Source organism: Mus pahari, chromosome 20 (assembly GCF_900095145.1).
Source record: "Mus pahari chromosome 20, PAHARI_EIJ_v1.1, whole genome shotgun sequence".
NCBI lineage: Eukaryota > Metazoa > Chordata > Mammalia > Rodentia > Muridae > Mus > Mus pahari.
This window is the reverse complement of record NC_034609.1, coordinates 17,431,703-17,442,320: the sequence shown is the minus strand read 5'-3', so window position 1 is coordinate 17,442,320 and position 10,618 is coordinate 17,431,703. Positions and strand designations below refer to the sequence as shown.

Below are 10,618 nucleotides of genomic sequence, written 5' to 3'. Positions count from 1 at the left end.
CATTTGCTTGCTGGTGCCTACCTTGGGAAGTTCAAGACACACTGAGCATTTCAACTTACACGTGTTTGCTTAAGAGGTTAGTTGAGTTTGTAGCCATTTGGTATCAGAGAGTGTGTAGTGTCTTTAAAGATAAAGAAGAGTAAACTCTTAGTGGGTGTGGCTTGGAGGTCCTAACAAATACCTTGAGAGCTCTTTGGAGGAGGGGGAGCTTTATGTAATTATGGTAATTGGTCTAGAGGTGGGTCCACAGCAAAGACTCCTGAACAAGACTTACTATTTAAGCAGCAGACACTTCCCTGTCTCCAAGAGTTCCTGTCCTTCCTTCCACCATGTGGCTCCGTGCTCTGGTCTGGGCTTCTCTTGCTGTTTGCCCAATTTTGGGTAAGTTCTTCTGGATTACAAACATTGGGTTACACATATGGAAATCTTTCTTTAATGAAGTAGGTGGAATGTATATAGGGCAAGCACAAAGCCGAGCAATGACCCTTGTACTGGCTTAGGCTGGCTCCTTTTATACTTCCAAACAGATTACTTTTTAGTTGGCCCTCTATTTAATGTCAGAAGGAAAAGAGACCTCAGGGGATTCAAGTGACTATCAATGACACAAGCTTAAAAGTGATTAAACTAACCATGAATCCAGGTTTGATCTACCTACCCCCTCTGATGTGTCCTCATGTTTTCTCAACTGTCAGGACACTCACCCTCACCACCCGTGATGGACACCACACATGACAAAGTCCTGGGGAAGTACACTAGTTTAGAATGATTTGAACAGCCTGTGGCCGTCTTCCTGGGAGTCCCCTTTGCCAAGCCTCCTCTTGGATCCCTGAGGTTTGCTCCACCAGAGCCTTTAGAGCCCTGGAGCTTCGTGAAGAACGCCACCTCCTACCCGCCTATGTAAGCCACTGGGGTGGTGACTTTTAGTGAGTATGTGTTCAGGTAAAAATTTAATGTTAATTGGACTTTCTGCCATACCTTAGTTCCCAAAGAAAAGACATACAGCCTTTATATTTATAGTAATATTTTAAAGAACTGGAGTTGGGCAGATATTTCATCTCTAAGCTATTTGGTCTATTTCTCTATCAATAACCCTGAGATAAAATTTACCATGTTTCACCTGGGCTGCTCTTACACCAACTGGCCAGCCTTTATGGACATGTTTTCATGATTCACCTAACCAATGGCATCTTATCCTCTCTTCACCTTCTCTCCCCTGTCTTGTGGTCCTGCCTCAGGCCCCAAGCCCAGGAACTGAAATTCTGTTTACCTCTCTTCTTCCCAGCTACAGGCTATAAGCATCTCTATTGACCAATCAAGGATACCTTGGGAGACATGGTTACATAGCATCACTTGATGTAACTGAGGATTTCCTCTTCCCTGAGGCAGCCAGAGCCAGTACTTAGCATTGCAATACATAGCAACAGACCAAACCTATCTCACAGTGATGCAGGATGGAGATGAGGCCATCCTCTGACTAGCTATATTAATAGTTATTACTGGCACACCTGAGAACATGATTAAATATGATCTAGATAATGAGTACTTTCGTAATTTTCCAAACTCTTTGTTTAGCACAAACTTACGGAGCACCTGTGGTGAATCTGTAATGTTCTGGGTTTTCAGAAACTATTAAGGGAAGCAAATATGTACTTCATGAATCCTTCATTGTATTTGGATGGAAAGGGAAAAAGATGAATCTGTAGATTAGTACATCAATTATATAATGTCATAGAATATCCTGTTGGAAGATGAAGATATTGGACCTTAGCAGGCCAAGCAACAAGACCTTTGTGTTGCCCACTCCACCTGAATATGGAAGCTTGGGGTCAGGCAGGAAAGAAATTCATCTTAGCCCACCCAGCACATTATGTCTGATACAAGGCTAGAATTTAGCTTTCCTGAGGTTCTCCCACGATGCCCTTCCCTACATCAACCTACAAGAGGTTGCCTATCAATGTAGCTGGCTGTCTTGGTAAATGGATGTCTTCTGAGAACTATACAGCACATTTATCTGGTGTAGGAACACTGTCAACTACAGACCACCATACAAAGACCAGGAGGACAGAGCCCTGTCCAGGAACTGCAGGAAGTGACATCTCATAGAGTAGGTCACTGTACAGTCATCTTTCTCCTTGGTTCAGAACATCCCAAAAATCTCCAGGAAGAAAAGAGATACTAAGATCTTCTCCATCCATAGGACTTAGAGAACCCAGAGATTTCCATGATTTCCACATGTCACCCATGGAAATGACTTCAATGAAGTAATAGGAACTACTTTTATAGGCTCAAATCTCTTAGTGCAGGATCAGGCCCAGGTAAGGGGCTCACTCTGGTGGACTCTCAGATGTTCTCTCCCCTCCCAGGTGCTCCCAAGATGCAGGTTGGGCAAAGCTAATCTTGGATATATTCAGTACCAAAAGGGTGATCCTGCCTCTCAAGGTTTCCAAAGACTGTCTCTACCTGAATATTTATAGTCCTGCCAAATTGACAAAAGGCAGCCAATTGCCTGGAAGTGTGGGAAAAATTGGTCCAGACTTTAAGTTTGAGCATCTAGATCTTCCGTGGCCTTAGAAGATGATAAAGGTAGCAGGGTCCAGGAACACATAGATCAGGACTGATTCAGAGACCACAGCTTCCTTACAGTTTTCACTTGAGTTTTTCTTCCAGTGATGCCAGACTTTTGTAGAGAGCACTATACAACTCACATGTAATTTCCCAAGTCTTCACAGGATGGAAGGACAAGAACTGCTAATCCTACTTAGGAGAATCCTATCCTGATGGCAGTTAAGTCATGATTTCCAATAAAGTCACAACTGGGAGGAGTCTTAGGGGGAAACTGAACAACCCAACATGATACAGATAGAGAAATGGAAGTTATGGTGAGGAAGAATAAAGAGCATGAGGAAGTGGAGATTCAGGTCTCCTGGTTTTCATGTGGGTCCTCATCCACAGGACCAGTGGAACAGGGAGATGATTTCATTCTCAGGTCACCAGTGACAGCATTATTGAAAGATATATAATTTCACTCTCCCATGAAGGGGAGGGAGGATGCTGGAACAATCTCAAAAGCATGTTGCCTGCCTGTAGGCAGCACCCCAGCGTTTCACTCTGCCTCATTTCCATGTCTGACTGCCTTTGGCACAGTCTGATGACCAAATGATTCAGCATTTCACACGGAAACACAGTGCAGGAGAAGGGGCAGGCTGCCAGGTAAAGATGACAAGATTGGGAGAGAGTTTTCTAAGGAAGGCAATCTTGAGTTTGTAACAGGTCAGCACCCAACAAACTTCCCAGAAGACCCCTGTGTGAGACTCAGGAATGGGGGACAAGTTGTGGAAATGTGTGCTAATATGTTGGTGTTCAAAACTCAGAAGGAGATAAGCAAGCAAAACAACAACAAAAACCTTAGTGACACCCATTCTTTAAGTCCTATAAAGAGTGAGCATCCCAGAGGGCATCCTTATCTGGCCTTCTCATTGGGAAGGGACACAGAATGCTGCTTATAATAGACTTGGAAGTATAAGTACTATCTACCATGGATCTTCCTGGCTATGCCTCCTTGGGACAGCTGTCAATCCTCTCTGTGCATCCAGTCCCTCATTTGTAAACTGTGAATAGCTGTTCTGTGTCTGAGATGGATTTGTCCACAAGTAGAACTTGCATCTGTCCCTGATTCTCCATAATTGTTATCAGCTCCACTCAACATTGGAGCCCTTGAGACTGTTTATCAAGAAGTCAACAGCTATTGTTGGAATAGGAAGACGGTAGAACCTTAGCAGGCCAGCAAACAAGACCTTTGGAAGCTTTACTCCCCATACATGAACCAGAGGTTCAGGTACCTAAAGAGTCAAATATGGGGTCAAAAAAAAAAGAAACATTTAATCTGTTCTCACACAGCCATGCTTTCATGGATTGTTCCAACAGGTCTATGAAGATAATCACAATCTCTTCAACACATCATTAACCCACAAGCCTCAGACTCAGCCTTCACTCTTGGGTATCCACAATTGATCTCTTGCAAGCTACAGAGATTCAGAGGGTGAAAATGGGGATCTTGAGATCATGATCACAGGAGACCCTCTAGCTTCAGACACATGCACTAGAGACACAGGTTCTGAATATTAAACCTGGATCTACTATCAAAAAGATGAGAGCAGAGCCTTTTCTTAACCTCTCAGCCTGTTTCCTCACATGAGAATTGTCATATAAAAGCTCAGTGAGTATCAAGCAGGATCCCAGTTCTGCCTGAGAGCCAACAGCCATGCTGACACATTAGGGTCTGCCTCATGGCTCAAGAGCCATCTCACTGCACTCTGGTCATGGACTGGAGTTGTTGGTCAGCTCAGCATCAGGCTGACAGGAACTAGCATCAGGATCAAACCCTGAATAATTCTCTTACTGGCTGTAGTTTCTCAGCAGGAAGCTTCTCTTCCATTTCTTATCTCTTACACGGGAAAATATTATTCCTTCCCATATGGAGAGTTTATTATTTATAGCACACATAGATCAAATCTTGGTTCATTATACCCCCAAAATATTCTCAAATTAATTGTATTATCACAATATTATTTTACACACCTTCATCTCTTTCTTGTTCTTTATGTTATTTAAATTAAAGAACATGGATTATAGATATTCTACCCCTCCTCTACTCAAGTTTCATCAGAAAGCCTGGATCACTCAAGATTCTGAGATGATGGTAGCCAAATGAAGAAAGACCATATTGAGTGAAGTGGATGTGAGCTGGCTGGGAGTAGCATAGTGGGAAGACTCTGAAAAACTGAACAAAGTCCTTTGAACACTACAGAGATTCTCTCGAGAGTGATGCACCCAATGGCACATTAACCTTGCACCTAGCCTCATCTCCTCATGCCCTTCCAGTGCTCATGACTGACTTCCACAGCTATGAATTGTGGAACCATGATTACCTTTTGCTATCACCACAATCAAAGTCCTATACCTCTGACATTTATAGTTCCTACACTCACCTGTTGTTATAAGTCTGCACTTTGAATATCATAGCTGCTCCAGCCAGTGGGCTGAAGTGATCTGTGAGACAACGAGTGGGTCCTATCATGTCTATGCCCAATGGTTCCCTCCTCAGATGATATAGAGGACCCTGCAAAGTCTTTGTTCCATCTGAACTCCTCTGTCTTACATTCACATATCTATTCCCATGGCCCTGAGACTCTGTTCCTGATGCTTCTAATTGAAATCCCCTTTGCAGTTACTGATGAAACACATGGGCTCATTTATTTCTCTTTCCTGATGTTGCTGCTTCAAATAGAATTTTCCCAGTAAATGTCACCTACAGCCCCACATTGACCACTTGTATTTTTCTGCTAGCTGACTTACTCTCTTCTCGAGTACTTGATTCTGCTCTCCAGTGTGAGCTAAGCATAGTCAGAGATTTTGTTTCTCTTATTCTCTATCTATTCGGGCAATGTTGGATGTACTATGGATCCGCAGTGCAGTATATAGTTGCTAGAACATGAGTGTAGAGCCCCATATAAATCAACACATTCAGGATTATAGGCAGCCCCCTGTCAGTGATGTGATGTCCAACCTGATTCTGAAAGGCTCACTGAACCTTCCCAGGCCTCCTGGCTCTTGAGAACCCTGCCATGACATCCCTGTCCCCATTCCACCCTGTCACCTTGCAGCACAGGTGATGAACACAGCCGAGGGAACTGGGCTCACTTGGACCAGTTGGCTGCACTATGCTGGGTCCAGGATAACATTGCAAACTTTGGAGGGAACCCGGATTCCGTGACCATCTTTGGAGAGTCATCAGGAGGTATCAGTGTCTCTGTCCTGCATGTTTACATTAAGGAAATTCAAGACCCAAGATCAGTCTGGGGCTTCCCCTGAGTTTAAGAAGACAGCATCGGGTTGTCTTAGGGATGAGAGGAAAAGGGGTAGGAGAGATGGAAGATCCAGTGGGGAAGGGTAGGGCAGAAGATGTGGGTCACAGACATGGGCTGGGCACATGAAGTGTCTTGCTGATGTGTGGAATTGAGCCATAGGAACTGTGAGGGAAGCTACAGATGTTCTAGGAGCTGTAAGAAACCTTGCCTTCCTGAAAGTTGAGCAGACATTCAGTTATGGAACCAACACACACTGGCTTCCTACTTAAATTCTCAGAGGAAAAAATTTAGAATTTTAATCAGTTACTATATTTAAGTCACAATTTTTTTTAAAGTGTGACCTTTTGTACACAACATTAAAATAAATGATTAACTATTTCATGCAATATTGACATAAGATTTAGTAAGTAGAGAACATGGTCAGTATTTTGAAGAACATAAGAAGAGGTGAGGGAAGGCTGGAGAGATGGCTCAGTGGCCAATTGCCTGCTGTTCTTCCAGAAATCCTGATGTAGGTTTCCAGCAGTCACATCCACAGATAACAACCACCTGGAAACAGAGGAAAAAAATCTTATTTTAAAAAGATTCATTTTATGTATATAGGTGTACTGTAGTCATCTTCAGACATACCAGAAGAGGATCCCATTTCAGATGGTTGTGAGCTACCCTGTGATTTCTGGGAATTGAACTCCAATTGGAGGAACAGTCAGTGCTCATAACTACTGAGCCATCTCTTCAACCCAGAGGAAATTTCTTAAGGAAAAAAAATCTCTAAAACCCCCTATGAAGAATCAAGTCTTAAATAACAACAAACCCAGAAAGTGATATTTGGCTGTTACATTTATTTTTTTTTCCGTCTTTTCTGATGTTCCATATACATTCATGTATATACACATAACTATATGAGACATCATATCTTTTTCTATATATATCATGCATCACTTATTCTCCATCCATATCCTCTTTCCTTTTTCTCTACATATACAGCAGTGTTGTTTCTTTAGTTCCTTTGTCCAAAACAAGCTTCTTGCCATATAGTAACATGTAAATGTTGTCCTTACTACTAAGCCCTCTTCTGCATTGCTACCTTTCTATAACTGTGTAATGTTGCATTGTCAAAGTAAATCCTAATTACCTAATTGTATATTAATATCTTGGACTAAATCCAATTTTTACTATTTGGACAATGCATGTGCTTTCTAAAAATGTTCACAGGTCTCTGTGATCTTTAGTGTTAGGGTAAATTCTGAACAGTAGAGACAGACAATTTGTACAGGTAGGTGTTACAAAGCCTTTTATTGCTATTGTCTTTCCAATAGTTTGGATTTTCTCTGATAGGTGCTAGTAGTGTGTTTTCACTCTGTGAAAACTCTGAATTTCTGCCACGTTTTGCTGATATGCTCTTGGGAAACATCAGAATAATAAGCTGTCTGGGATTTGGGCTGGGATGGATGAGAAGCAGTATTATTCACAAATCAGTCTTATCCACAAAGCACCAGGGTCTCCAAATGCATGGCCAGGAGATAGGGGGAGCCCTAAATAGCAAATGTGTCATGATTCATCATAACTTTGACTTTTCTTTCTACTGTGGAGAAATATTCCTCAAAGCAACTTAAGGAAGAGTTTATTTTGACTCACAGTGTAAGGATGCAGTTTACCATAGAGTGGGAGTCATGATTATGAGAGCTGAGGTGATTGGTCACATGGACCCATGGAGAGGATTCAGGACAGAAGCAAATGGTGCTGCCCAGATCACTGATGACTTTGGGTCTTCAAAATCATGTCTTTTAACATGGGTCAATAAATCAAACAAGTGTGGTATCTTTCCAAGTGACAACAGGATTCATCTCCAGAAACTTGCACCATGACAAATGTGTATGAGATGCAGACTAGGAAACCCCAGATTGGGGCAATTCCCCTTAGCTTTGATCAAACATCTGGAATTTAACTCTAGCTTGACTTTCTCCCTAGTTGCCTTTAGCATGGGCTGACTACCCAGTTAGTCTGCATTCCCATGTAAAGGAGTCCCAGACACTGGACAGGCTGCTAGTTGTGGGTTACAAGAATGCAACTGCCATTAGATATCTTCCAACCTCAATTAATTTGATACAGAAACTCCCCCACAGCTGTGCTAACAAGCTTATCTTTTAGGTGATTCCTGATTTTCTTTTTTTCAATTTGTTGTTAACCACAAGACCCACCTTAGGAGTATAAAATCTTCTCTCCCCTGCCAGGTCTTATCTCCCCTGGGCATGGACCTCTTCCACAGAGCCATTTCTGAGTAGTGGTGTGGTCATTAATACCAACCTGGGCAAGAAGAATATCCAGGCTATGAATTAAGTAGGTCTCAACCTGAGCATTCTTGCATCACTTTCTGAGCTCTCCTTGGGTCTTCCCTGGCTATTTTGGCTGCAGGTTGCAGGTGAGATAATCAATTCTAAAAGTACTATTGCTAAGCAGCAGTACTGTCTTTTGGCTCGCAGTGAAGGCACATTCTGCAAGTTCTGAAATACCTTCATGTGAGTAATGTTACTCAGATACCCTGTGATTCTGGACAGAAACTGAAATATGAGATTTTTTTTTTTGTAGCTAACCTGAAGGAAAGTTGTTAGTGAGTGGGAGAAGCAGGATATGAAACCAAAAAGACCTCATCCTTTATTTCAAATGGCCTCTTTAGAGGTATTCAAGTTAGAGAACATTTTGTCCAGTGATGTGTGTGTGTGTGTGTGTCTGTCTGTCTGTCTGTCTGTCTGTCTGTCTGTTTGTGTACATAACCATGTGTACAAGCTTATGTGAAATGACACACTCACGTTATTATTCCAATTAGTAACAGAGGCAATATTCTGTGGGATGTAGAATCTACCTCTGCTAATTTAGCGCAGTAATTCCCAAACATTCTAATACTGAGACTCTTTAGTACAGTTCCTCATGTACTATTGACCCTTAACCATAAAATTGCTTTTGTTGCCACTTGATAACTGTAATCTTGCTAATGTTGTGAATTGAAATGTAAATATCTGATATGCAGGATGCATTTCCATTTTTAAAAATTGGCCCAAAGGGGTCAAAATCAAAAAGTTGAAAATTTTCAATTTATACACTTTACAAACCCACTATCACCTTACAGAATAAGATGTAAGAGCAAAACCTGGTGATGCATGACTATAATCAAAATACCTGAGGAAGCAGACAGAAAGAAAAGATGATGAAAGATTGAAGCTATACTGACCTACTTAGTAAAATCCTATCACAAAAACTTCATAATCATTATCATCATCATAAATAAGAATGAATGAAAGAAAAAAGCAAGAGGTGGTGAGAGGAGAGGTAGGGAGATTGGAAGAGGGAAAGCAGAAGGAAGAGGAGGAGGAGGAGGAGGAGGAGGAGAAGAAGAAGACTGGGCTAGAATCTACTGTCAACATCAACAGAGATTATAGTCATTACTCTTGACCTCTGATGTTGCCTGTGATCTTTCTTGGATAATTGCTACTCTTTGTGGGTGTAATGACATCTCATCAGCTGCCATGGTTCAGTGCTTGTGCCAGAAGACAGAGAGTGAGCTCTTGGAGATCACAGTGAGAATGATAAATGTGTGTATCCCTTCTAGATGCCACTATTCTGTGTCCTTGGCCCCCAATTATATTTCTTTTGCTGTTCTTGTCCTGGATAGACTCTAAGGGGACAGTTTCTCAGATCTTAAGAGGAGTGTCAACTTCCTGACAACAACTGGGAATTTCATTTCCTATTATGAAATACCTTAGATGTCAAAAATTAGTCCAATTATATATTTCACGATGAAGAATTGCATGGAAGTCTTTCAAATCTATGAAAGCTTGCATTTGGAATTCTTGTAACATTTTAGTGAATAAGACATTCCATAGTCCTAAAACCAAAAACTACTATCCTGAATTTCAGGGATATTTAATTAGGAATTTTTCAGGAAAGTGTCACAGTTTCTATTGGTTGATATAAAAATTACATTATAACACAGTAGTAGACAACTTCTCTAGGATTTATGAGCTATTTCCTCACTTATGTTCCTAGGATAGCCATCTATTTCCCTATCTTTTCATCTATCATATGCTGAATCATTCATTCATGCTAAAACCATCCCAATCATTCATATCTTTTCATTAATTTGCTATAAATATATCCATAATTTTTCTTACATTTTCAGTATGTCCCTCATTCATGAATGATCCAATAAACACATATCTTTCATTCCTTCAACCATCCAAACAATGGACAATTATTCACTTAACTATGAAAAAAAGGTTTTGTCTGTTTATCAGCATATACATACAAATCACCAATTGTACAATATTTTTATTTTTGATATTATAATGACATTTCTCCCTTTGCTTTCCTCCCTTCCAATTCAAAGGCATTGAGGAAGGAGCAGGCTTAAGAAAGTCTCCAAGGTGGGAGGGGCTGCTTCAGCTAAGAAGGTTGGACTATGAATCAACATGAGACAAGATCAGTGAGCTCTGAACTCTGGTCTTTTTTCTTTTTAATGTCTTATTTGTTAATGAGTTTATTTGCTATTTTGATATAGGGTCCTACTCTCTAGTCTAGAAATTTGTGATCTGCCTACCTCAGCCTCCCAAATGGCTATATTGCAGGTATGAACCTTAACACTAAGTGCGATGTAGAAATGCACTGTACAAACAGGGGTCTGGGAATGTGCAAGGGGATCGAAGGGAAGACTTTGCACTGCAGGGCTTCGATATCATACCAGGGACTGAGGAGTG

At 41.2% G+C, this 10,618-nt stretch overlaps 1 pseudogene; it reads left to right on the top strand.

Moving 5' to 3' along the window:
• Positions 1-329: 329 nt before the first annotated feature.
• The window catches only part of LOC110337801, a 19,666-nt pseudogene continuing 9,377 nt past the window's right edge, over positions 330-10,618 (top strand).